This window comes from Triturus cristatus, chromosome 1_2, assembly GCF_964204655.1.
Source record: "Triturus cristatus chromosome 1_2, aTriCri1.1, whole genome shotgun sequence".
Taxonomy (NCBI): Eukaryota; Metazoa; Chordata; class Amphibia; order Caudata; family Salamandridae; genus Triturus; species Triturus cristatus.
In genome coordinates this window covers 572887760-572915316 of record NC_140580.1, presented here as the reverse complement: position 1 = coordinate 572915316, position 27557 = coordinate 572887760, and the positions used below count along the sequence as shown (strand labels likewise).

The 27557-nt window shown below is 44.2% G+C and overlaps 1 protein-coding gene across 6 annotated transcripts in view; it reads left to right on the top strand.

Moving 5' to 3' along the window:
- Nucleotides 1-27557, top strand: part of LZTS2 (leucine zipper tumor suppressor 2) — a 647770-nt gene that overhangs the window by 162920 nt on the left and 457293 nt on the right. For all 6 annotated transcript variants that reach the window (XM_085606497.1, XM_085606500.1, XM_085606493.1 and 3 more), the window contains one exon: nt 2188-2235. The gene's annotated coding sequence lies outside the window, so the exon portion shown is untranslated. The remainder of the gene's footprint in view (nt 1-2187; nt 2236-27557) is intronic.

Sequence of the window (27557 nt, the reverse complement as noted above, 5' to 3'; positions counted from 1 at the left end):
CTATCTGGCATATTTGAACTCTGGACGGTGGTACACTGTTAAGCAGTTTTCCGCTGAATGCTCTCTACCCTAAAACATGATGTATGATCGTCAACCCCAACTGGCCTGTTTGATATTTAGGCTTACCTAACTTACCTTTTACCCTTCAGTTACAATGGATATTTGACCCAATAAGATTTTTATGTTTTTTTCAAACCTCTTTTAATGAAAAAAAGCAAATAATAACAACAACCAATACAGTATAGGAGCATTGTAAGCTGTGTACATTAAATGGGTAATTTCCAACTGTAAAGCTTGTCCATACATATCTCCTCGTCGTTTTTATGGGTTCTTTATGACACTTTGTTTCTAAAATCATAGTGACTGATTCTGTAAATGCATTTTGGAATGTTGGTCTTGTTTTTATCATTACATTTTTCTTCTTTTTAATAAATTTCTGTATGAACTTTTTGATTGATGTTTTAACTTGAATGTTGTTTAGATGCTAATAACATTCTTCACTTCATAGGTTGCCTCACAGCAATCCACGACCTTCAGATGCTAAATTAAGTCTGTGGGAACTCCCCTGCTCCTCCAAGCTCACATCATGCTACAGTCCCCTGAGTTAACATCTTGTTTCTTCCAACCAGCAAATGCTATTTGTATAAAATTTAGATAGATAAACGCGCTTTCTAGCTTACGTCATGCCAAACAACTCAGATTATCATCGTTCTGTACAGGCAATGCCCCTACAACTGTGGCTTTGTCAACCTTGTCAATGATGTAAGACATCTGCATGCTATCTTATGATTTAGTGCTGTCAAGCCGAGGATTATGAATACTCCTCTAGAACCAACTTCCTAGTTCAGGACTGAACGAGATGTGGGCAACCCCTTCCAGTAACCACAATGCTGCTGTTGCCAAATAGCGTCTGTCAGCGACTGCCCACAAAAATGATCCGCAGGGAGGAAAAAGCCAGCTACATGACAACAAAGCTGGAGGGCTTGAAGGAGAATCGGAGCAGAAGAACTGGAGAAAAAGACCTGGTGCTGAGGATTGGAGCAGAAGAACTAGAGCAGATGGACTGGATCAGATGGACTGGAGCAAAATTCAAGGGAAAATCCTGGGAAAAGCCAGAGAGTGAAGCACATGATGAAAACAAGCTTCTGACGCAATGTGGCAGAAAACTCCTGCTCCACCTTTTGTAGCAGAGGAACAAGAAGCAGACTTCTGCCACCATCTTAGTTTGGGAGGAAAGGACCACCCTCCAATCTCCCTTCAATCTTCAATTGGGAAGTGCAAACATCCTCTTCCTGATGCTCCCAGTGCCTCCTGTGAGCAGGGGCATGCCATATCTGTAGCACTGGGTGAGGAAAAGGTTGCGTCGTCTCCGGGGAAGGAGAGTTTGCATGGCAGCCCACACTAGCGGCCTAGTCGCCATCTGGTGAGCCTCTTGAGGCACTGGTTGCCGTCTTGGCAGCTGCTGTGCTCCTTGCTCGATTCTCCCCTGCCAGCACTGGAAATGTGCATCTGTGGCAGACGGGGAGTTCGTACCGAGTGGTGCGGCATGAGAAGTGCGCATCAGTCTGAAGTTCTTGTACTGTGGTGGTAATGGAGGACCTGTTGGTGCGTTCTTTCATGGACATTCTTGTTGCTTGCACACAGCCAAATTCCTGTTCTCCATTTTCGTTTCTTATAAACCGATAATGGTATTCACACCAACATTCGGATGGGTGATTACAACATTCCAAAAAAATAAGACACGCAGCTAAACTTTTTGGGTAAATGCAACAAGTCTTGGGAATTATCAGTCTGGACTCATTCCTACTCTTGTGTAGAAATGGCACAAGTGCCATTCTTTTCTGTCCCCACCTTCCATTTGATTCCTAAATTTACAGCAGTGTTGTGTTCAATCCTTTGCAGACAACCCTCTACATCGCCTACCCTGGTCATTACAAATGTTCACATACATAAATTTGTTGAAACCCCAATTGATAAACTTGATTGCTTGAATTTTCTTTATAATCTATTCATATTTATAATTTTGTGTTCCCTCCCTCGGAGAGTTAATGGCTCATGTATCCATGGTTTTCATTCCTTTGTACCAGAGAAATTGCCTTAAGAAAACTAAGGTTTATGCTATAATAAAGTTTGAAAAAAACAAATACTTGAATTTAAGGATGTTCATTTTTTTTTTCCTTTCTTCAGGTTTTCGTATGTGCTAGCTGACGGTGTTGGCTGTACTGCCACGATGTAGTAAGTTTAAAATCATTCTTATAAGCCTGCAACAACCTACATTTATATGTCAAAGTTCTTTTAATTTGTGACCTTTTGGTAGTTGTGTGGATTAAAAAATGCTTATGTACACTTAAATGACATTATGATATCAAAATATCAGTGGAATCTGTATTATAATGTTAATAATTGTCTGTATCATATTTAATGAATTTCACATAGCTTTGCCTGGGTAGTGAGGCATTATTAACAAGCATTGGCATAGCCAATAGGTCTCGCCTTTGGGACCTTATAAGTGTTTAGCCATGCAACAGCATAACTAAACACTTATAAGGTCCCAAAAGCGAGACCTATTGGCTATGTCGAAAGTGAAAGTACCGCGGTAAAAGTGGCGCGCGCGCCTGCGCACATGCACTGTAGCTTTAGGCTGGCCTGGTAGCACTTTTTGGAGCCCTCTCAATAAGTCTCGCCAGACCAGCGCATGCGCTGGGTCAGGCGAGACCTAAAAATACATCATGGAGTTACTCTGCTCATCTTGTCTAACTATTATTAGAACATTGGAATGTTGAGCGCTCCATTGTAGACAGTGGAGTGCTACGGGCTTCTAATGGCTGGTAGAAGCCTGGAGAGCAACATTCCAATGCGGTTTTCCTTTCACAGCTGCTACTGTGAACAAAGGCCTCTCGAAGCACAAGGGGATTTAAACCCCCTCGGGCTCCGAGAGGCCTTTTGTTTTTACTAACTAGAACATTCTGCCCTCTAGGGGTCGGAATGTTCTAATAGCCTTAGGGCCCTCCTAGTGGGCTCTACCGGGCATTAAAGGCCCACAGTCTTGTTAAAGGCCCTCGCCTCTGGCCTTTAACGCTAGAGCGGGCCTTTAATGGCCGGTAAAGCCCGCTAGGGGGGCTCCAAGGCTATAATAGTTTTTGGTTTAAAAACTGATCAGATCAGTTTCACTTTGCATTTCTTATGTTATTGTTTAGATTGATCAAGAAATCGGTTTTCCCATCTGACACTAAGTGTTAGCAAGTGCTGAACCTCATAAGCAGCTGACCACACACAAAATATGATGACTACAGGCCTCATAAAAAATATGGTATTCCTACCTGTGTTGGCAGATAATTTAGTGTTTAGCATTAACACATGTACTTGTACTCACCCGTATTAGTACTAAAACTATGAAGGCCATCAAAATACAGTCATATCTTGTTTGAGTAAATGTATTTATTTACTTATTTAATGCTGGTGATTCTAACAAGCTATGGCATTTTAAAGTAATGGCCTTCAATAGCATCCATTGTTAGAATCTACAAAATCATTAGCAAGATTGTGACACATCAAAGCCAGCAGAGAGGAAGATCTTCAATCTACTTCACTCACACAATCTATTAATCTTCAAAAGTTGAACCTCCTATCTGCATCTATAATGGTAGTTGGATTTGAAATAGAATGAACCCCATAAAAACCTTTTATTCTAGTGATGCAAACTGCAATGGTCCGAAGAAGCAATTGTCAACAGAGGACATTAATTTGAGATATTGCCTTCAGCAAAGTTTTCAGGTGAATTTAGTCAAAGTACCAGAATTATAATTATATACAAAAGGAAGCCCCTCTGTCAACGCTGTGCTAACTATTTTTCAAAGGAATACATTTTGTAGAATTTTCTTAGGAACTTGAGTATTGCGACCATTCAATCTGGAATGAAGTGGAACTGGCATGGACAGTGAGGAGTTATTTTCAAGCTAATATACTAAAAGGAGGCTTGTATTTCAACATTCATCCCACATAAATATGTGTTCCAATGCATCGAGTAAGGCAATTGCTTATGGTGGTTGTTTTGTTAGAACCTGAAGTAATCCATAGATATTAATCCAGAAACACCTACTGGAATACCCTCTGATGCTGCCAAGGCTATCATATGACACTTTTGGGGGAGTGAGGAAGTGTGAGAAACTGGGTTCTTGCTGCAGTGCCCACACACACACACTTTTTGCCTGGTTTTGATGCAACTTTGACTGAGGTGTACTGGGTCCCTGCTAACCAGGTTCCCAGTACTTGTGTTCTTTCCGTAAAACTGCACCACAGTTGGCACAACTTCAACAACCCCTACAGGTTCCTAGTAGAAGGTACCCCTGGCACCTAAGGCATTGGAACTGAAGAGGGCCCACTTGAGCAGCAGCACAAATTGTGCCACCCTACAGACCCTTCACCAAAACCTTGCAAACTGTCTTTGCAGACTGTGTCTTGGTGCAGAGAAAACTGAAGAGTTGACATGGCACACATCCCTGTGTGCCATACCCCCATACACTGCATGCGGTATATGCAAGTCACCCCTACTGCAGGCCTTATGGCCCGAAGACAGGGTACACTATATCCCATGCGTGGAGATATCTGCATGAGCAGGTATGACCCTACAATATCTTAGCCATTCTTGGATATTGTAAGAGAGGGAAGCCATAGAGGGTACATGGACTGGAGACTTGTCATTACTAGTTTCCTAGCTCCATGATGGCTTCACTGTACCCAATTAGATGTTTGGTAGCAAACATCTTGTCGTAATAAATACTCACTGATGCCAGTGTTGGATTTATTAATAAATGCACACAGGAGACTCTTCAGAGGGTCCCCTGAAAACCTACAAAGCACTGGTGTGGTCTTTTAATGGTCTTAGCAAGCCTGCTACCACCAGACATGTTTCTGACCTCATGGTGTGAGGGCTAGCGATCTCAGTGGCCAGGGACAAAGCCTGCTTTGGGCAGAGGTGCTTCAAACCTCCCCAGGACAGTATGCCTTACAAGGCGGGAAGCTTCAAAGGCCCCTGAAATGTGACCCAGGCAGCTCCAGCTAGTGGAGGATGACAACCCCCTTTCCTGCCTCACATTTGGCAGGAGGACAGGCAGGAAAATTAGATAAATTAGGAGGCAGGTCTCCATTTAGCCAGCACCACCTGAAGGTGAGGCAGGCGAAGTGGACCCCACTTTTAATTTCCCTCCATCTTTGTTTATGAGGGAATTAGCCAATTGGAGTCAGGGTAGTGCCCCTTACCACATGAAGTGGTCACTTAGAGGTGTAGACACCATTAAGGTAGGTAGCCCATTGGCTACTACCTGTCACTCCCTTTAACGCCCCTAAATTTAGTATATAGATGGCATCCCGGACCCTGACCTTGGATTTGATGGACACAGAGAGGAAAAGGACAAAGAATAGTTGCTGATCTGAGGACTGAAGCCCTGCTGCAGAAAATTGGCACTAAACCAAGCCTGCTGCCTTAAGGACTCCACAATCATGGTATGCTGTCTCATCCTGCAACTGTGAGGCCTCCAAGAACCCTGGAGCTCCTCTAGCCTTCTACAAAGCGCCACAGAACTCCCTTGAAGTTGAGATACCACTCCCCTGCAGCCCACAGGCACGGAACCACAGAATCTGGTTGTACCGACTTGCTGCTCCCCGGCAGCTCCAATGCATCACCTGAACCAAAAGTGGTACACCAGCTCCGGAGGAGCAGATCTGCCAAGTTTGGAGAAACTAGTACCTACTGGAGCCATGCCACACGAATACCCGTACTACCAGACCCATTGCAGCATCCCCTAATCGCAGAGTCCAATCCGGACTCCAACTGCTCAGGAAGCAAGCACCCATCAAGGGACATTGAGACTCCTGAGACCCACTTTGTGAGTGGCCCAGCTGTCCCGAGATCGCCTCTCCAAGCTGCCTGCTCCTGACCGTGAGGACATCTTGACGTGCACCTGGCCCGTCCGACCTTGACAGCGATGATCCAGCTGAACTACCATAGTCCAGAGGCCCTTGTGGCCTGTTCCCTCGAGTGGCACCCCACAGACTTTCCTTTAAGTCCCATTGTGCAGTGTGTTTTTAAGTGGCCCCCTTCTTCATAGCGCACCAGCTACCAACGACCGCCGCACCCTGCTCCCGGCTGAATCCGGGACGCACCCGAGAATCCGCTGGTGGAACATTGGGCCTGGCCTTGCTACCGAGTTTAATTCCTAAGGTGAACCTTGAAATCAAACTGTGTGATTTTATGTGCATTTTTCTCTTTTCTCCCATTGACTTCAATGGTGCGTAATTGTGCACAAAAGTAATTCATTTTGAGAACTTTGAAAATACAAATCCTGAAAAGCACTTACTGAGGATTGAAGTTCTTGGTCTGAAAGATTACATATAAATTAGTGTTATTTTTATAAATTGGAGTTAGATTTATTTTTGAGTGTTTCTCTTTTAATGCCTCTATGAGTACAACAAATGCTTAGCACTATCCTCTGATAAGCCTGACTGCCGCCCACACTACCACAAATGGCGGGTTAGTATTATCTACTTTTGCCTCTGTATAGCAATCTGGGTCTCGCGGGACTCTCTGCACAGTGTACTACATTTTAGTGCACTATATTGAGAGCCAGTGTCCCACAGGGAGTGAATGCATTGATTTCAAAACTCGCTTGGTCTAGTATTGATTAGTTGTGTCTACCATATTAATACCTTTCCAATCTGTAAATCTGTTTTCCAAGAGAAAAGCGGCTCTTTTGTAGCTTGACTCTACGGCCGAGTTGCTTCACACACTTCTGATATTTTCTTCTGATACACGGTTGGATATCAAAAGGGCTAGGATACTTGTTTGCATCCACAGCCAATTTCACCTTTGCTTTCTGGACCATAGATATGGCTCCATATTTTCAATTTAAAACCTCGTATACATTGAAGAATTAATTGCATGTTGAGCCTGAGGATCCATCCAAAGAGATTCCTTAATTCCATTGAATTGGAAGAGACGGACACACCCAACATCCCAAAGTGCAAAATGTCATTTAACTTTAACATTTTAGTTAAATCTGCTTCTTTCACCCACACTGTGCATACAAATGGGCGTCGTTTGGTCAGTAAGATTGGGGAGGTGTAAGCTTCAGCTTTCCCAACAATCACGCTATCATATCATGTTAAAATACACTGTGAGAAGCAAAACACGAGGGGGATTTAAGAGACAGTGGAAAAAGAGAGGAGTGAGTATTGTCAGGGGCACTTAAAACACAATAGTTTTCAAACTAACCACATTTTAAGGCAAAGATGAGAGAGAGTGTGTGTTTGTTTTTTTGGTCAGTGTGGGCATGTAAAAATACAGAGTGAAATCCGATATATACTTCACAATACCCAACTAAAAGCACCTGTACCAATACATTTTTTATGGGCGTATAACACCCCAAACACCCCCCAAGCTACGCCCCTGTATACAAATATATAAAGATTATCAATCCTATTTTTTCATATCTAAATTAATTTGCCATTTCATAAGTAATTGGGATTACCTCCCTCTGCTCCTAGTAAGTACATATCCAGTTGGCTCCGCTAATCTTTGTGTTGAATATACCTCACCCTACAGATGTACACATTTATCCTCCTGCCTTTCCTTATTTGCCATTTTATTGCTTCCAGCGACCTTATTGGATTTAAATCTTGTAGACTGTGAGGATCCTCCAGATTGGATTTCTTCCATGATTCTCAGTATCAAAATCTGGTCACGAATGATATTACATATTCTATTGATTTGAATCTGCTTATATTATCATAGGGGATAACAGGACTCTACAGTCCCGCCAGTCCGAAGGCAGACAATGTGACACACTAAAAGATTATGAAGATGGATATTTGATGAATGCAAGAAAAATCTGAAAGAATCAAAATTAGATAAACTGAGGAATGGGGGGGTTAGTTCTATATATATCTTTGGTGCAAGTGGTATGAAAAATGGAGTCACCAGTCAACCTTCATAAGGTTCCTAAAACTACCCTAATTTCATACAAGACAAACCTGACTGGATACAGAGTATGTGCACATCTCATGATACAGAAACATGATTGTAATATGATAATCATCTATACATGTAACAACATGAACAAATCTTTTCAGCTACAAATCAGTTTTAAACTCCTTGGAAATGTATTTTCCAAGCAGACAGCTTATACTGTCCGGTAGGGGTGAGCTAAAAAGGGATTGAAGGGCTTGTAGCCAAGAAGGTGGTTGTGGGGCTTTGAGCCCTCCATTGCTCCAAAAACATTTTGTGGTCTATACTAAAAACCTAGAACTTAGAGCTTGCCCAACCATTCCATTGGCTGGTTTTATTGCCACCCTATTTCCTTGCTTCTTACTCAATAGCGTCCCATCCTCTTCTTGTGTTTATCCATCCCAGGAGCACAGCCTCTTAACCATCCCTTTGATTGGTTGATTTAATTTCTTCAGTGCTGTCATTTAGGGAATTACTTGTTTCTTTGCCTTCCAGCACTCAAGGAGTGTGCATGTTTTCTAGTTCTCTCCCTTGTGTGCTACTCCTCCCTCACATAGATGCCCTCTCTCTGCTCCTCCCCTCCACTTTCTTTCTCCCTTATGTGTTGCTTTCCCATTGGATGCCAGCCCCACCACGCATTCTCCATGTTGTTTCCTTCTCTCCTACTCCAGTTTTTGTCTTTTTATTTCTAATCGCCCACCACTGCCTAAAGTTTGCTTGATGCTCCCCCTACGCAATCACCTTTGCTCTCCACCCCCTCCCTTCATTGTTCCCCCATCATTTGAAGTCCTTAAAATTATTTTGGGGGTATTTTTAGAAGGCCCGGCAGTTCCTCTTTGCTGCCAGGCCTCCCCTCTTTAAAATAAATAAATAAACAAATGGTCATCTTTACTGCTCCAAGCAGCGTCTGCCATTTTGGATTAGTAAATAAATTAAATTGGCACCACATCATTCATAGGTGTACACATGCATCATCACACATGCGCATGCCTACTGAATGATGCAGAGACATGATGTTTCGATACTTCATCGCATCTTTTTTAGGTCTCGGCTAGCGAAGGCTGCGCTTGCGCAGTCTCGCTCGCGAGATTTAATGTTTTTTAGTACGGTGCTTGAACCCGCCCCTCTTCTCCATTGGCTGGCTTCCTAAACGGAGGCAAGCCATTGGAGGAGAGGGGCGTCTGTCCGTTTAAGCCCCGTCTTTTTCGGATTCGGGGGCGTGTTTTTTACTTTCTTTCTCTCCTCTGGAATGTAAACATTCCAGCCAATGGGAAGAGGAGAGAAAGAAAAACACGCCCCCCCCAATCCAAAAATGCCACTGCGTTTCTCCGAGGCATTTCTGCTTTACCTCGGAGAAAGGCGGTGGTGTTCATGGCGTCATCCCCGTCCACCACTCCCCCTGCTCTTGGCTCCCTCGGTGCTCCTCGGTCTAAACACGGTCCCTCCAACTTGGACGGTCCCGCCTTTCCGCGGACGGCTCGCCGTCTGGTGTTCGAGAGAACCTTTCCGTCTCTCCGCCCCCTCGCTCATCATTTCACTGACTGCCCAGGCTTCACAACATCACTCACACAGACAACAGTAACTAGGAAAACTACACAAAGCACTAAAAACACCATTAGAGTTGCCGCTCCTGCTAGTCAAACAACTCATGCTTTAATTATGGGTCTATCTGCTGGCTAAATACCACTGGCACACACTGCTTGCCATCAAGCCCCCGATGTGCTACGTACTTCCTGGCAATCACCAACGTTGAAACGCTTGCAGGATACAGTAAACTGGTTTATAGAGATTAGAAATGGCAGAAGCGCGGTGTGCAGGAAAGTCCGCTACGTGCAGCCCCCCGCCCCTCCCCCCCGTACTGTACAGCACAGTAAAAAGTGGGTTACATAGCGACAGTGATTTGAACAGAGGCGACCCGGTCACATATGTTATGTTATGTTATTTAGTTTGTAAAGCGCTCAAATCACCCTGGGGCATCTCGGCGCTGCATAATAGACTAACAATCCAGAACAGAAAGCCAACAAGGAGGACTAGCAGAAGGATCAGAATAAAAAGGCTTTCAGTTTTTTCTTAAATAACTCGTATCTGGAGATGGATCGTAGAGTATAGGGAAGCTGATTCCAGTATTTTGGGGCCAGATATGAGAAAGATCTGCCTCCCGTTCGGGAAAGGCGGAAACGGGGGACTAGCAATAAACCCTGAAAGCTAGATCTAAGGTTCCTTGAGGGAGAATATTTAAACAATTTTTTTTGTAGATAGAGAGGCCCTCTATTGTTGTATGCGACGTAGGTGAAGCAGCAGATCTTTAAAAAGGATCTCTTTTTCACCGTAAGCCAATGTAGTTCTCTAAGTAACGGTAGAGAAGGAGTTACTGCAGGTCGGTTTAAAATCATCCTTGCAGCAGTATTCTGAACTACCTGTAATTTGGCTAGGAGGGTCACACCTACTTCTGCCATCAGGGCATTGCCGTAGTCCAAACGGCTTGTAACCAAAGCCTGTACTAAGGTCCTACGATGGTTAGTAGGTATATAAGGAAGAATTTTCCTCAGAAGCCGTAGACTGTAATAACATGCGGCAGATGTGTTGATGATATGTTCTTTCATCGACAGAGCCCCATCGATTTTTTTATTCCCAGATCATTGACTGAAGCCTTAGGAATAGGGGCAGCACCCAATTGGGTGGGCCACCAATCATTTGTCCAGACCTCCGTTGCTCTGCCTAGTAGCATGATCTCTGATTTGTCTGGGTTTAATTGAAGATAATTGGCCGTCATCCAGTCATATATTGTCTTTAGGCCGTTAGCAAAACGGATTTTCTCATTCTCTAAATTATCTCCAATAGAGAAAATGAGCTGCGTATCATCTGCATATGAGATGATGTCAAAACCCAGCGGTTCAATTATCTTCGCCAGAGGAGACCTATAGATATTAAAGAGGGTCGGACTTAAACTGGAACCTTGCGGAACACCCCTCTTTAACAGCATTTTCGGCGAGGAGTAAGGCCCCACCGTAATTATTTGAGATCTTTCAGACAAGAAGTGTGTTAACCACTTCAGAGCCGTTCCTTTGATGCCCCCATCGACTAGTCTCTCCGCCAGCTTTTTGTGCGAGATGGTATCAAAAGCCGCGGAGAGATCTAGAAGAATCAGTATTACTGAACCCCCTGCATCAACTGTTTGTCTAAGTGAGTCAGTTACTGCCAGTACCGCTGTTTCTGTACTGAAACCTTTCCGAAAGCCCGATTGTGAGGGGTCTAGAATACCATTCTGTTCAAGATAGGAGCAAAGTTGTTTATTTACAATGCCTTCAAGTTGTTTACCCAATAATGGTAATAGGGAGATAGGGCGGTAGTTGGAGAGAATGGACGGGTCCGCTGAAGGTTTCTTTAAGATAGGCCGGACAGTTGCCTCTTTCCAAGCTGTAGGGATGATGCCCGTGGTTAAGGAGGAATTGAAGCTGATAGCTGGAGCACAGCTGATGGCTATGAGTGCCATAGTTTTTGGGGGACATAAATCCTTGGGGGAGCCTGATTTTGCTTTAGAAAGGCCATTTATAACCTCTTTAATAGTGGCCAATGCGAACTGTTCCAGACAGGCCTCCTTTGCTGTTGGTGCTTCACCCATGGGTTCAGACAACAGATCTAGGGTTAAAGGAATCCCTGGAGGGAAGTTGTTATAAATTGTGGATATCTTATCCCTAAGAACGATGCTAATGAATCACAGAGATTCTGAGATTCGATAGATGGTTGTGCACACACTCTGGGAGATGTAAAGTCTTTGACTATAGAGAACAATACTTTCGAGGAATTACTAGCTTGTTCTATTTGTTTGATGATTGAGGCACGTCTTGCGTCTTTCAAGTTTAGGTGATAGATGGCCAGAGATCGTCTAAATAGAAGTCTAGATTGACATTCCTTATTGGTCCGCCAAAGTCTCTCCAAACGCCTACAGTTGGCTTTTTCCTTTCTAAGCTCCTCTGTGTACCAGGGGCTGGAGGTTCGCCTTATACCTGCGCTCTGTTTAGATGGAATAACTACATCAAACATATCTGCAATGAAGCTCTCCAAAAGTCTTCCGAGTGAAAAACTGCCAAAAGTTGTGCCGCTCAAGCACCCGAGCTGGCGTCACAAGGAGGTTTCTAGCCACACTGCTTGGCTGGCCTCGTGGTTTTAGATATTACGCCCCATCCTTCAGTAATACAACATGGCGGGCGTTTCACCGCGTCATTTCAAAGAGCACGTGAAGGAGACTCCTAGCATCACAAGGAATTGACATGGGAGTGCGTCGATCAGTTTATCGCTGGTCAGACGCAGAAAAAGCCCCACAACACAGCTAATAGAAAATATGTACACCTCTTTATATACGAGCTCTGAACCCACTGCAGCCTTTCATTCAGTTGCATAAGCAAATTCAACATCTCCCTTTGCAGACTTCATAAAGACGATGATGCGAATGCGCACGGCAGCAGCTTGCTATATAGTTACACGATAAGATGTTCATAGTATAGGGGCCAACGCGAGCATCCAGGCCCTGTTCCTTAGATTGACAGCTCAGATTGGCCTGATGTCTTACATACAATGAACAATTACTGCAAAGCTGTCATTAACGTGCGCAGCAAACCAAACAATGGGGACTAGCTTATCCTAGTGACAACAGCACAAGCACATGGGACGTTACACTCACAAGCCGGCTGAGGGAGCGCAGATGGCTGCGTGTGTGTGGCTCTGTGTGTGTGTGCGCGTGTGCGTGTGGGAGGCTCTGTGTGTGTGGCTGGCTTTTTTTGTAGGTGGCTCTATGCGTGGTGGCTTTGTCTGTGTGTGGGTAACTCTCTGTGTGTGTGTGTGTGTGTGTGTGTGTGTGTGTGTGTGTGTGTGTGTGTGTGTGTAGGTGGCTATGTGAGTGGCTCTGTGTGTGTGGGTGGCTTTGTGTGTGTAGCTATGTGTGTGGGTGCAAATGCAATATGTCTGGCATTTGAGAGTGATTTAAGCTATTGACATTGTAAATAACAATGCCGTTTCTTTAAATGTTTTAAAAACAAAAACAAAAATAATGTCATGAGCAATGCCAATAGCTCTAACTTTAACAATGCCGAGACCATTGCATTGTAAATGCTTGTTTCTCTTTTTGCCAATGCTGCATGGCATCAGCAAAACTATTTAGTTTTCTTTTTCAATGCTGCAGCCCATCAGCAAAACCACTGGCAGCACCAATAAATAGGTCACAAAGGCAAGACCTTTTGGCTTTGCCCATACTTGTTCTTTTTCTCTTATATGGTGGAAATAATGTGAAGGATGCCAGGGGCTGAGTCCTGGAAGATGAAAATCTAATGGTGGAAGCTCACTTTGATGCAGTAAGGCACTGCCGTAACAGTACTTTTTGTGCCCCATGTGTGGGATTTGAAAGGGAGCCAAAGTCTGCTCCTTCCTAAGGTGTGAGACGCCGCAGCGTGACAAATCCGGCCAGTTGTGGCGCGGGTGTAAGAAGTCGGCTTGCCTTAGAGATTCTGTTTTCCTGGTTCTTGCACTCCCTGAGAGTTACCTTCACGCAGAACAAATCAATTAAGTCTGTTAGGAGGCTCTCGAAGTGAAAAAAGCTTTTCTCCTGATGCAAATGGAACCTTCAGTTGAGGCATTTGTCTGCGGCGCAGAAACCTTTCCAGTCAGTGTCACAACAGCCAGGCTGGAATGTAAACGAAACTCTGAGCCAGCCCTCGTGAAGCAAACATCCTATGTGCTTCGGAGATTAATAGTTGTTGACATGTCGCGTTCTCTTCCCAAAAGCCGCCTGTTCGGATCATGGGTGTGCCAGTTGTTAGAAGGCTCCCCGCGCGCCTCCCGTCCAGAGGTCTGTGCGTTCACAGCAGAGGGTTCTTGGGTATTTTTAGAAGCCCGCTCTGCCTCTGGGCTGCTCGCCGGCCATCGAGCCGGCCTGTCTCTTTGCCTCATGATCAGCTCCGTCGAAGAGGAGTCCTGGTGGCGGGAGGAGGGTGGGAGCGACGACACTAGACTGCAGGAGTCCCTTGAATGGCTATGGAGAGAGGAGGCAGCCAGAAGCTGAGACTGGCCCACTCGCCTCTGCGCCGCCTTTCTGTTGGATGACTATTACACTGCCGGTGAGGCGATGAAAGGGCGCCATTCTTCTTTTGTTTTATTTCTAGAAGCATTATCTAAAATATATGTATCCTGTAAGTAAGCAGGTTTTTCTCAGTAGCAGAGGAGTTACAAAGTTGGAGCGTGTATGTTGAATAATGGGAGTATGTTGTATAGCCCACGCCACTAAATGTGCATTAGGCGTGTGTGGAAAGCTAGCTCCAGGCATGGGTCGTTTTGCTAAGCCGCTTGTCCTGTCCTTTACTTAAAAGATGACATAGACCGACTTGTAGGACATCCCCCAAAGATCCCAGTTGGCAGCAGAATCAATGTGCTGGCCGACCAAAGCGGCGGTGGGGTGTTTCTGTGCAAGCACTGTTGGCTGTGTTCAGTGGAGCAACACCAGCCAGAAGGGCCACCAACGTCCCTGAGCACCTGCACAGCAAGAGGTTTGCACACTCATTGCAGGAAGTATAAACACAAGAGCCCCAATTTGTACCTACAAGTGTCCAGGATGGAGATACGGCATCAAACCTGGGCTTGTACAGTGTCTTGGAAAGGCCAGTCAGTCTCGATGAAGGGGAAACCTTGTATTCCCTTTTAATAAACCATGTAGAGTGGTGTGCAAGAGGGTATCTCCCTAGAGCCCTAGAACAGGACTAATGTGAAAGACTTCCATCCATACGTGTTGCACAGTAGCCTGGGCATCATACACCTTGTTAGGTAGTGACCCCACAACTGAGCACTGTTCCGTTTCCAGCTGGGAAGGAAATGCCCTAGATAACTGATACATTTATGGCACGCCTTGTGCCTTGTCCACCATCTATCGGCTCTATGCCTTAAAAGAGCAATGATGAGGGTTTTTTGGGTGATTGTGAGGCATGAGCTGGTGTTGGTTGGTTGCAGTAACTTTCATGCAGGTGACTACCAGTTTATGGTCTTTTTCCTGTACTGACTGGCTAGTCAGCCTGCTCTGTGACAAACACAAATCATTTGAATTGTCAAAGCAAACAAAAGCCCATGGGCAAGATGGGGTATCCACTGAATTGATTTAACAGAATTGTAAACAGTGGGTGGTTCCTCTCCCCCCCCCCCCCCTTCTCATTTCAGCTGTTTTCCAACATTGAATAAGCTTTGTGAGCTGTCAAAATATTGAGTTTAGCTGTAATTTGTTAACCGGTCTAATCCCTAAAACATGGAAAGGAAGTAGCATTACTCTGAGCCTTAAGGATGGATGCCAGAACCAAGGGCGTATCTTAGTAAATGAAATTCGGGCAATGTGAGTCCACGATTTCCCAACAATTGACATAGCGAACCAACTAAAAAAATGGTCCAATGATTGGGTTGGGGGGGGGGGGGTAATAGCGTTTCATCCCCCCTCCCCCATTAAAGCTTACGCTCTGAATGAGATAGCTTGAACAACTGAATGTCGGTTGCAACCATCTGTATATAACCCCACAGGTCACAGGTTCCCATGGCAGAAAGATAAATTGGTGGTTAATGTACCTTTGGCAAGATGAAAATTAGCAAAAACTATTGAAGTAGTCCCCATTGCCATACATGGTGAAATGATTTCCTGATGAATTTGAAGCAGTTAATTAGAAGATCTTGGTCCAAAGCCAGAAAACATTTGGGCCTTGTATTGTAGAATCCATCACAACATCCTGGAATTAAGTTAACAAGGCACCTAACATAGGTTTGTTGTGGGTCAATGCCATCTCTCTGTCAGAACGCAGCACTCTGATGATGCGACAGCTGGTGAACAATGTGAGAGCTCCTGGAGGACACTCCCATGTTCAGAACAGTGCTTTTTGAGCCAGTGTTCACCAGTGGAGGGGGGCTTGCAGTTGTGAGTCACATACGTTTGGGTTCCTAACTGATAGACAAGTGACTTGCATTGGCTCTCACTAGAAAAGCGAACTCTTGAACGATGTACTAGAGACACATGTAACTGGTGATACACCTGGAATCGTAGATGGCCTTCTGCCCACGGTTCCTAGTCCTACTGGCGTAATGAAACTTGAGGGGGCCCCCTGCAAGGTATGTGGAGGGGGGCCCCCTGCAAGGTACGTGGAGGGCCCCCCTCCGGACTCTATCAGGAGCTCTCCAGCCAGAGTATTGTGCTGAGGGGGCCCCCTGGTGCTGGGGGGGCCCTCCTGCACCGCAGGGGCTGCGGGCCTGTGTAACATCCCTGCCTAGCCCCATCGCTCTAGTGTGATAAGTCCACCAAAAACTATACAGACTCAGTTCAAATGAGTTGAAAGCACACGTGCTTGTGGTGCAAGGGAGCAATGAATGATACTGTAAATCAGTTTCCATGCAGGGATGGTCTGTGGTAATCCACTTTACTGGCCTCCTCAGGCTTTCACCCTATACTTCTCAAGTAGACGTTGAAAGAATTCAACAGATGGGTCAACTCTGAGTAGGCCGCTTGGTAGTTTCAAGGAGTCTGCCTTTACCCTCATTTTAAGGTGAAAACATCTAGTTATCGGGTTTTTGTTTAGTTTTTTGCAGATTTATATAGCGCGAACTCGACCCGAAGGTATTGGAGCGCTTTACATGAGCACCGGTTATGTTACACAAGGACACATTCATTTTTTTGGTAGGCACGACGAGATTAAGTGATTTGCCCAGAATCACAAGATGTGAAGTGGAGGCTCGAACCTTGGTTTCTCAGCTCCAAGGTCAGCAGTCTAGCCGTGAGACCACATCCTCATGGTTTGTATGGTATTTTATTGGTGAACAAAAGAGAAAACACCAAAGACTGCTCAACCCATCTCCCTCTGACCAATTGATAATCACTCATTGCCCACAAGTTCCTGGTCAAATGCACCTTCAGGTGTCCGGCAGCACGCATTCCATTACTGAAACGTTTGTTTTGAGTTATTTTCTGGTCCAGATCCAAATACTTGAGTGCCTTATGGCTGCTTGAGTCAGGATTGTAGAGGACAAGATACCATTGACTCAGTGAAGGAACAGATGCAATCTTTATCGAAGAGCAAGCTTAGTGTGTGCGAGGTAGGACAACAGTTGTGGGAAAGTGTGTTCTGGTAAGCACAGGCCTGCTTGGAATGGTGAGAGAGGAGATTTAAAACTTTTTTTTTTATTTATAAATCTTTTTATTAAACAATACGTGTCAGCAAGGTAGCATGTAACAAATTGGCATTATGCACATGAGCGAGAGGAGATTTACATATTCTCCGATATTATACTGCTTACAGATATGTGAGGCGGCGTGACCAGTGTATGGCTGATGAGTACAATTGGTACCGCACTTTAATGGTCAAGGTGTTGTGGTGGGAGATGCCACTGATGACGAAGTGAAGATTGTAGTGAAGGAAGCTTCATTTTGAGAGATTAGAGTGGTTCTGAACAGGTCTTTGAGTGGACGCAAAAGGAGACTAGATGAGTGTGTTGAATTTTGTTGGGTCTGCCCTACTTTTCAAAGAGAAATGCCCCCTTCTTTGGCTTCTGTTTTTCTTCTTCATTCTTGGTTAACAAAGAGTGAGTGTGTGTGGTGACCTCGGAGAGGTTTTCCAACATTTGGATAAGGTTTGTGAGCTGTCAAAATATTGAGTCCTGTGTGCATAGCTGGATTGCTGAGAAAGTCATTGGCAGGAACTTTTCAGAGTAACGAGACTTGCGTGTCATGCTCCTGGTCCGGCGTTCTACTGTGAATAGAAATGGGCTTCTTTCAGCCACTTGCAATGTCTGTTCATCTTCTTAGGTTATTAGTTTTCAATGGTGACGTGGGGAAATGTGTGAAAAAGGACGTGTCTAAAATGCACTCCTAGACAGACTGGGTCAGTAGTATTTGTCAGAAATTGACAAATTGTTACTGCCTCACATATAAGTTCAGGGTGAAAAGGATCAGGCCATATATAGAGAAGGTTATCTTTTCTGTTTGAAAATGGGCAGTACACAGGCAGGAAGTATGTACACCTCCCACAACCACATACCAGACAGCTTAGCCCCAGCTCTAAAGTGATCCAACTTCACGCTCTTTCTAGGTCACCAAACTGACATAGCCAACACTCCATGCTGCATGACCACTTCACGGTGAGCAGTGAAACATAGGCACACGAAGAGCGCAGTGCACGTGACACACTTCACACACAGCAAAAATCAAGAAAACAATTAAATTAGGATGGATACAGAAGGGAGTAGAATCATGCCCAGTCGCAAAGAAAAAGCACCAATATAAGCAATAAAGGAACACTAGCCAGCATTGCGAGAGTGTAAATGCAACAATCTAACATTCAACCAATGGCAATAGCGGTATGAGGACAGGTGACGTCTGCAGATTTTTAATGTTTTTTTGGGGGAGTTTTGTATAGCGCGAACTCAACCCGAAGGTATCAGAGCTCTTTACATGATCACCAGTTACGTTACAGACTGACACATTCATTTTGTTAGGCACAGTAAGATTAGGTGATTTACCCAGAATCACAGGATGTTGAGCGTCCCTGTCGAGACTTGAACCCGGTTCCCGTTAGACCACACCCTCGCCCCAAAAAAGAAGATGAGATAAACTGCATATCTCAAGTGAAAGTAATAAACCCAACAAAGTAGAAGAATACCTTCTGTTCTACCCTCTGGGGCAGGAATCTCCAGCCATTTCTGTAATAAGAGCTTCTTATCAACAATGAAAACCATGCCGAGCTACTAATAATATTAGTGTTGTAATAGTGACCGCTGCATTCAAGATTACTAGCCATGATCACCATCACCTCAGTGCATTGGACAGGGTAGCCAACAGTGATGTAATAAAAAAAAGGCTTTGGCAGTTTGGAATGCCTTTACTTGGGTAATACATAATAGCTATAGCTTGAATGGCACTAGCACCAAGACAATACTATTCTTAAGCTTTAAATATATTTTAGGAATGAAAACATTTTTCTCCAAACATCAGCTTATGAGTTCTGAACATACCAAGTTTCGTTTTTAATGCACAATTTTCAATTTTGGTATGTATATATTAGTTTTGCCAACCAACAGCTTCTAATGTAGTTGGCTGGGATGGACACAGGAGAGCTACTTGTAGTTAGCTGGAAAGCTACCAGTAGCTCATGAGCTACTTGTTGGAGAAGCCTGGTCTGGGGAGGACCCACTTTAAGACTACTTCCTTTATTCTCTCAGGCAGGGATACTATTTAGAAAAAAGCAGCAGCCAAAGTTAACATTAAATTTGCACTTCATGTATTGCGTTTGATACATTGTAAGTGCTCAGATGATAATTCCCATTGCATGCAGGCCCAGTGGCTGCTGCTGAATCTCAGCAGGGACAGATGGCATGCAGCAGACTAGACTCTACAGTGAATGATGGTCTTGGAAACTTCGGTCAGACATGGCATCTGTCTGAGTGTCTGACTCTTGGTACGGAACCAGTTGCCAGCACGCAATAGGACATGCACTGCTTAATTTGAGCCACTGGATTCTGGTGCTTGCCACTTAATTTGTTTCTGGCGCTCAGCACTGGCACTTAATTTTCAACACCACACTTATGACAGTCTGCCACATGGAGGCACTGCTCATCTAATTTAGAGATGAGCAGAACGTATGTTTATCAATACAATATACTTAAAAAATTACTAATACCTGCCTCCCCAGACATTCCTTCAGTTTTGGGACCTGGGATAATCTGCACTGTCTCACTTGCAGGCAAGAGAGAGAGAGAGAGAGATGGTTAGTAGTTGCTTTGGTGCCGCCTTTGACAGCGATGACCAGGGCAATGGGTGGTGCAAGCTGCAGTGGCCTCCTGGTCAGGGCCCTGGCACTTGTTTTTACAAATTAAGCATTGAGAATGCTCCTAGTGTTTCCTGTGACCCGACATTGAGCATACCCCACACCTGAAAGGCAGTGGAAAAGGTGGCACAAATGTTGCCTCTATTGTGGAGAGACATTGTGCATCGGGTTATTCAGCGTGCTACATGCAGACATGAAATTTGCTGATGAGCTTATGCACACACTTTCAAATCAGAAAGACAAGGCCTGAGCCCTGTCAGCGCATACACTGTGCTGCACCGAACAACAGAGCTCTTAATGGTCGGGTTCTGAGGGGCACAACAGTTCCCCTAGTTAATCTTAACAAGCATTTGCAATGCAATAGGTCTAGCATTTGCGAGATTTTAAGCCATTGAAATTGTAAATGACAATGCCTTTTATATATGTGTTTTCAAAGCCAACACATATATAAAAAGACATTGCCATTTCTAAATGGAATAGCTCAAACTCTCGCAAATGTGAGACCACTTTCTTTAGACTCTGCCCACCGTATTCAGGTTACAGCGAGCCGCGTCTAAAGAAAGGCCACCATTAAAGTGAAAGCACGTCATGGGGCGCTGTTACTCCTAAAAAAAAAAATTTGTTCACAAACAAATGTTTTTTAGATTTTTTTTAACTTTAATGGTGTGCACACCCTTTCTTTAGACACGGCTCGCTGTAGCCTGAATACAGCAGCCGTGTCTAAAGAAAGGAGTGCGGCCACTATGTAAGTGAAAACATGGTATGGAGCTTTCAATGGAAAGCAAAAATGTTTCGTAGTGCCCGCTAAAGTTAAAGTGGACCGCGCTGCTAAGTAAAAAAATAAAGAAACCCAGCCGATATAGTTAAAGAGGACCACCATTAGTAATTAAAATAAAAGGGGCCAGCATGTTGCTTGTAGGAAAGCATGTAGTGTATGGAATAGTGGCAAATCTTTGAAGAAAATAGTGCTCACAGCCTAGATAAAGCAGACCATGTAACAACACAAGTAAACAGTCCAGTCCTCATGGGAGGTTACAAATGCAGACAAGGTGGTACCAAGGAGGGACTACTAAGCCTATTCATGAATGAAAAACAACAATTTAGAAAGGACAGTAACAGGAGCCAATTAAAAACTGGATGGGACTAGGGCGGAGCTTCAAGTCCCTACCTGAATACAGCATGCCTCGCAGAGCAGCGCATGCGCTACTCAGGCTCTACCGAAAAAGCAACCTTCCCAGATGGTTAATTCTGACATTTGAGTTGCATCAGCTGATGTGGAAGGTCTAGTGTGCTGAGAAGCCGAGGGAGGGACAGACGGCTGAACAGGAAGCAAGCCTGCTTCCCAGGGTGTCTGCTACGTGAAGCAAATGTGAATGTGTGCCATTGGGAATCTGCAAATGTAGAGTCTGCTTGGTTCGATACTGACTTTAATGCATGGAGTCATTTGAAGAGTAATCGTTTTGAAAAAGATGACCTGGTAAGCTGTGCAGTGCATGCTTTTAATGTACATTTCTAAAGAATGTTTGCTCTAGCTACACTCTGCATATTCCTCAGATCTATATTTTGGAAGCACTTTCTTTTTTATCTTAAACCCTAAACCTTTTTTTGCAGTTTGTGGCAGCCGATCTTATACTGTGTGTAAAGCAAGTTTAAAATAATTACTTACATATTCACAGTGATTCCTTTCACAGGCTGGGTCGTTATAACTCCCTGGTGACACTGACACACACACACTGACACACACACACACACACACACACCACACCACCCCCCCCCCCTTTAGAGGTGTCACAGCGTAAAATAGTGCCTCTCTCAACAATTAGTTTAACTTGCATTTATTTTTCATTGATGGTGTATGTTATTTTGTAGTATTATCTGCAGTTACTTGAAGGTAAAAGACCAACCAAATGGTTACAGAATATTTTGTTATTTTTATCCACCCCATTGATCCCGCCTCCTTGGTGACTGACCCCGCCCCCATTGGACTCATATTACAATTCCCATGCTTTTTTTAATGCACTTCGACCGCTCCCTAACAGTTACCGTTTAGTCAGTGAGTGTGACGTCTGCAGGGACCTGAACACTCCAACCAGTGTCCTGAATTAGGAAAATATATGGGGAGGAGGGTGTTCCATCCCAAACCGCCCCCTTGAAGCTATGCGCTTGGACGGAATCCTTCCCTGTCTTTTTGACTATTATCCCTTCCAGATTGCCTGGATAAAACCTATACAAATATTTTGGTGGCAGAACTTTGGAACAGCGTCTTGGACAGAAGTTTTCTTGCTGACGAACAGGCAGACTTTAGGAAGAGTCGCTCTACTCAGAATCAGTGTCTAGTACTGAACTGTCTAGTAGTGAGCAGTTGCTCTTGACATTCATAAGACAGGTAGGGAAAGAGATCTTTCGTTGTGCTTGGTTATTTCAGTTTAGCTTTTTATTGAGGAGAGGATGTGGCACAGTGGTCAGAGCAGCTGATTCAGGAAATGGTATCCAGGTTCGGGTCTCAGCGGCCGCTCAACATCCTGTGATGCTGGGCAAATCCCTTAATCTCCCAATGGCCATGGACAGCGCCTGGATAACCTCATGGGTGATAGGCAGCGCTACCTAAATCTACAAATTTATTGTATTGCTAAACCGACTCTTAGAGAACAATGTGTAGGTGCGAGATTGGGAACTTTATGGCAAGTAAAGTAATAATGAAGATGATGCTTTACTTAGAAAAAATTACTAAGAATAGTCTTGCATAGGGCTGAGTCCTGGCTCCCTCATTTTTGGAGTGCAATTGATAGATCTCCCCAAGAACCATACAAATATTGAGTAAATCCCATCACTAATGACAGGACATCCAGTTCGATTACTTCTGTTCTCAGCTAATTCAGTTGCAGCCATCAGCTCAGGATTATTTCCTGTGGTGCTGGCCAATCAAGAAACAATGAAAAGATATTAGCTAACTTTTTTCTTAATGTGTCTTTTTTTTATTAGAGACAGAAAGCAGAACAGCAGGAGTTTAATTCTCACAGATGAACAATTGTGGCAATACATACATGATTGACAGTTATTTACATACATCCTCAAAAAATGCAGAATAATAATTGGCATGGTGTAGGCTCCGCCTTCTCCACACGGAGTCGCTCTTCTTCAAGCTGGGCGGTTGTCCGGATGGGTGGGCACAACATCCCTATGTCAATATTCCAGATTTTGGACACTTGTGGGGACATCCCCTACTCTCCGCCTGCCTTCACCAGTCCATATCCTCTTCCCAATGTCTTGCAATATTACGTTTCGCAACCATTAGGCCGAGTGTAGCCCATAGTTTCCCAAGATATTAGCAAACTTAACCAGTGTCCTGGTCATATTCACAGATAAAAGAGGCAAACCATTAAAGGTGGGTTGGGTGCAGTAAATTTCTATTGTGCATCCCTTTGAGCACCAAAGACTGAAATAAAAAACGAAAGGCCAAAGTCCTGTCCATGCACAATTTACGAGCCCCACTTTCTTTTTCAGGAGTACGTATTTTACACTGAATGCATTCGCAGATTATATTAGGAAATCCTTATGTATCTGGATTGCCACTCCATTCCCTGCAGTTTGGTATGCCTTGATGCTGCAGGCGTTGGGTGTGTCTGTCTTCCAATTCATTTTATCTTGGCCTACACGGCGATGTATCTCACCAAAGCACCTGTGATGGTTGACATGTGAGCAGTACTGGAAAGCCGCACCAGAAATCCAACAGATGACTCAAGCTGGAGAGTTGAGTTGAGCTGAGCTCTGGGTCTGACTGGCCTCTAGGGCAATAAGGCAGTGCCCCGGGGGATCTGCTCTGACAAAAAGTGTGTGAGCTGTTTCTTGGCTGTCTGTGGACCTGATTTATGGTCTGCTGGGCTGCTGTTCGCTCTTGATTTCCGTGATATTAAAACAAACAGTGCCTGCAAGATGCTCCAATCCACGCAGTCTTCGATACCTTGCACCACTCTCATGCACCGTGTCATTTTACAAGTTCAAAACTGCCTCAATTCGCACATCAGAGGTAAGCAGAGGTTTTCAAGTTCTTCTAAACCACAGTGACGTTGTGCTGGGTGTGCTGCTGTCTCGTACTCCAGTGTAATTGACTTTTGATTCATTTGAACAGGGACAGGGTGCAGAATTGTCCTTGATTGCCTTGATTTAGTTTAATGCTCTGCTGTGGATGATCATTTCCTTTCCATGAGTATAGCAATGATATTAGTAGATTGAGGTTCTGGAGAGGGTAATTAAAGTTTTAGCAGACGTATTTATACGTGCTGGATCTTATAGTCCGATAAAAACATTGGACTATCAGTTCATCTATTTCTATTTTGTTGCCTTTGAGTCCAGCTTAACTTGGATATCAAAACCCTGGAGATGTGTGGAGTCAGGGAGAGTACAACCAGTTTGTGCTTTAAACAAACCAATGAGTGATGGTGCATAGGGGGTGGCCAGATATTTCATTATTAACCTTTGCCTCGAATACATCTTAAACCATTTACATTCCAGGAGATAAGACCCAAACCAACCTGACCTATTACTGCACCTGCCATCCGTTCACCAAGCCCTTTCCCCTGGTTGTCCAGTCATTTATTAAATACATTAAATACATAAAGTGAGGTAAGGTAATTTTTTTCCCTTTTTTATTTCCTGCCCACCCCTGGTGTACCCCACCCAGTGCACCCCGCCAACCCCCCCTTCCCTCCCACATTCCCATGTGTGTCCCTTACCCCTTGAGGAACCCTCCCTTTGAGATGGGCGAACCCATTTGGTCGCCCTCACCTCGGGCTTTAAACTAAAAAGTAATGGAGAAAATGGAGAATGGAATGAGGCCAAGAAAGTTTACAAAAAATATGTTTTACACTGCTACAGACGCATCATGGTTTAATTCACTTTGCTTACATTGCTTTCCTTAACCCGGCCATAAAGGAATCCACCTCTTCAACTGTATGGAATAGGTGCAACTGATTATTATACATAGCCCGCAGCTGTGCCGGAAATTTCAATTGCGTCTTGACTCCCAGGCTCTTTAATTCCTCCAATCTACTTCCCATCTCCCACTGCCTTGTGGCCGTTATATGAGATATGTCTGACCTAATCTGAAAAGTGAATGGATCCGGACCATTGAGAGAAAAAGTCACAGACCCCTCCTTGAGTACCATAGACAATACTTGTTCCTTTACTTAATAAGAAAGGAAATTGACCAGTATCTTCCGGGGTTTCTGTTTTTTCGGATTTTTCCTATAGGGATCTCGGTGAATTCTTTGAATTTCTGATACCAAATCAATATCTGGCAGATCCTTCAAAACCGACCCCTTTAATATGGAAATAACAAACCCCTTTAAATCAGATCCTTCTAAATTCTCGGGGACATTAAGGAGTCTTAGATTGTTCTTTCTAGAATGATTTTCCAACCTTTCGATGTCATCCTGCAGAGCCTTTTGTTGCAAAGTTAACTTCCCCACATCCCTTGAAGCCTCACTTATAGCTTCTTTGATACCGGGAATTTCTGCTTCTAGGAGGTCAGTCCATACCACCACCTCATCGAGCCTCTGAGACAAAACTTCACAGGATGCCTTAATTGCCGCCTGATTGGCTTCAGAGACCGAGAACCTACCGGCGAGGTCAGCCTGATTTAACTCCGACACCTTGAACCCACTTAGCATCTCCTTCTTCATGGCGATCAATATGTCGGACAAAGATCGTACTACAGAACCAGATATCGCCGAGCTGGAGATAAATAGTCAAGGGGTTAGATCGACCGATATAGGCGATATACAAAATTCCATGCTTACTCTATTTTCGGATTTATATTAGAAGAGATGGGTTTCGGTCCAATCTTCATTCACACCCTGAGAGGATGCTATCAGGATGCCTCAGCTAAAATTCTAATCAATGGCTCACTTACTTCTAGCTTTGAAATTCAAAGAGGGACCAGGCAGGGTTGTCCTATTTCACCCCTGCTATTCGATTTGCATATTGAGCCTCTGGCTCAGGCTATAAGGTTAGACGAGTCTCTTACCCCGTTTAAGACTCAGCAATATCAGTCCAAAATTGCACTATATGCGGACGATATAATTATATACACAAATAATCCCGAGATAACAATGCTAAAGGTTGGGCTCCTGCTGGATGATTTTGGTTTAATCTCCGGGTACTTGGCTAATTCTACCAAGACGGAGGTTATGTGTTGGAACACCAACCAGTGGAGCGGGGTCACCAGCAATACATTTAAATATCTTGGGATCATAATTGTGAAAGATCTTGAAAAAATTCCATTAATCAATTTGGAAAAAATCTTAAAAGAAATAGATCAGCTTTTTGCAAGGTGGAGGAACCTTCCTCTGACCATCTTCGGGAGGGTGAATCTAGTAAAAATGATCATCCTCCCGAAGTTAACATATTTGTTTAATGCGGTCCCTTTGGGTTTTCCCAAGCATTCTATTTCCAAGGCGCAAAGTAAAATCGGGAGTTTTATTTGGGGGGGGGGGGGGGGGAGAAGGGCGTTAGGTTATCATGGAAAAAACTGAGGCGCCGTCTAGCCAAAGGGGGATTGGCCCTTCCCGATATCCGCTGGTATTTGGCTGCTTTCCAATTCAAGGCTATTAGGATGCTCTTGCCGAACCAACAGCAAGCGCCTGGGGCAAACTGTTGGGGGAGTTGGCCATCACTGAAGGAGGGGGGTGTAAGGCCGGGTTTCTTTACAAGTTTGGTTCACCAAAATTCTTTAAAAGAGTAAGGTTAAAGGTCGTCAAAAATGCCTTGGAAGTCTGGTATAACATCCGTACTAGATGTGGGATAGGTTATTACTCCGATCTGGGACTCCCCTGGGACCCCCCTCTGTCTTCAGGACAGTATGGCTCTCCCCATAAAAAGAGCGGGAGTCTCCATATGGTCCGATCTGGGGGATGAAAATGGCATACACCCTTGGGAGGTATTAAAAGTAAGAATAGGCTCGGGGCTATCAAGATTTAAGTTTATCCAATTAAAATCATGGTTTGAAATGGAAAAGGAGAATTTCAGGGGCAATGGAGAGGTGGAAGCTGTGCTTAAAATCACTCAACATCTGAAGAAGGAAATTTCAATTTGGTATAGGTTTTTGATAAATGCAGATGATGTAGGTATTCCACATCAGGTGTCAGTATGGAATGACTCTCCTTTTGAAGCCGATATTGGGTATCTTTTGGAACCTTCCATGAACCTGCTTTATAAATATACCAACTCTGCTAGCCTCAAGAAAAACCATTTCTTTGTCACCAATCGAATATATTATACCCCTGGACAAAATCTCGAAATTTGCCCCAATCCCCGAACTGAGATGCCCCAGGTGTTTGCTTCCCAAGGCTAATGATATACACATCTTCTATGAATGTCCCAAATTAGAAATATATTGGAAAGGGGTGTGTAGGTATCTATGTAAAACTTTTGGAACTGATATTGTTTTGAATTCATCCTTGATCTTTTTTGCCAATGATCAGGTGTCCACCGCATGTCTGGAACAGTCCCATACAGGTTTATTGTTATGTCTGATTTTGTTGGCCCGCAGGGAAATTTGTTTCAAATGGAAAGACCCCCTCCCCCCGAAAACTGAAGATTGGTTAAAGTCCGCACTTGCTATGGCTCGACTAGAAATAATAAGAGCTAGTCCCAGCTCCCCTAATCTCTGGGCACCATTCATAAGAATGGGTAAGGAATTGAGACTATGTTGATACTTAGGGTTG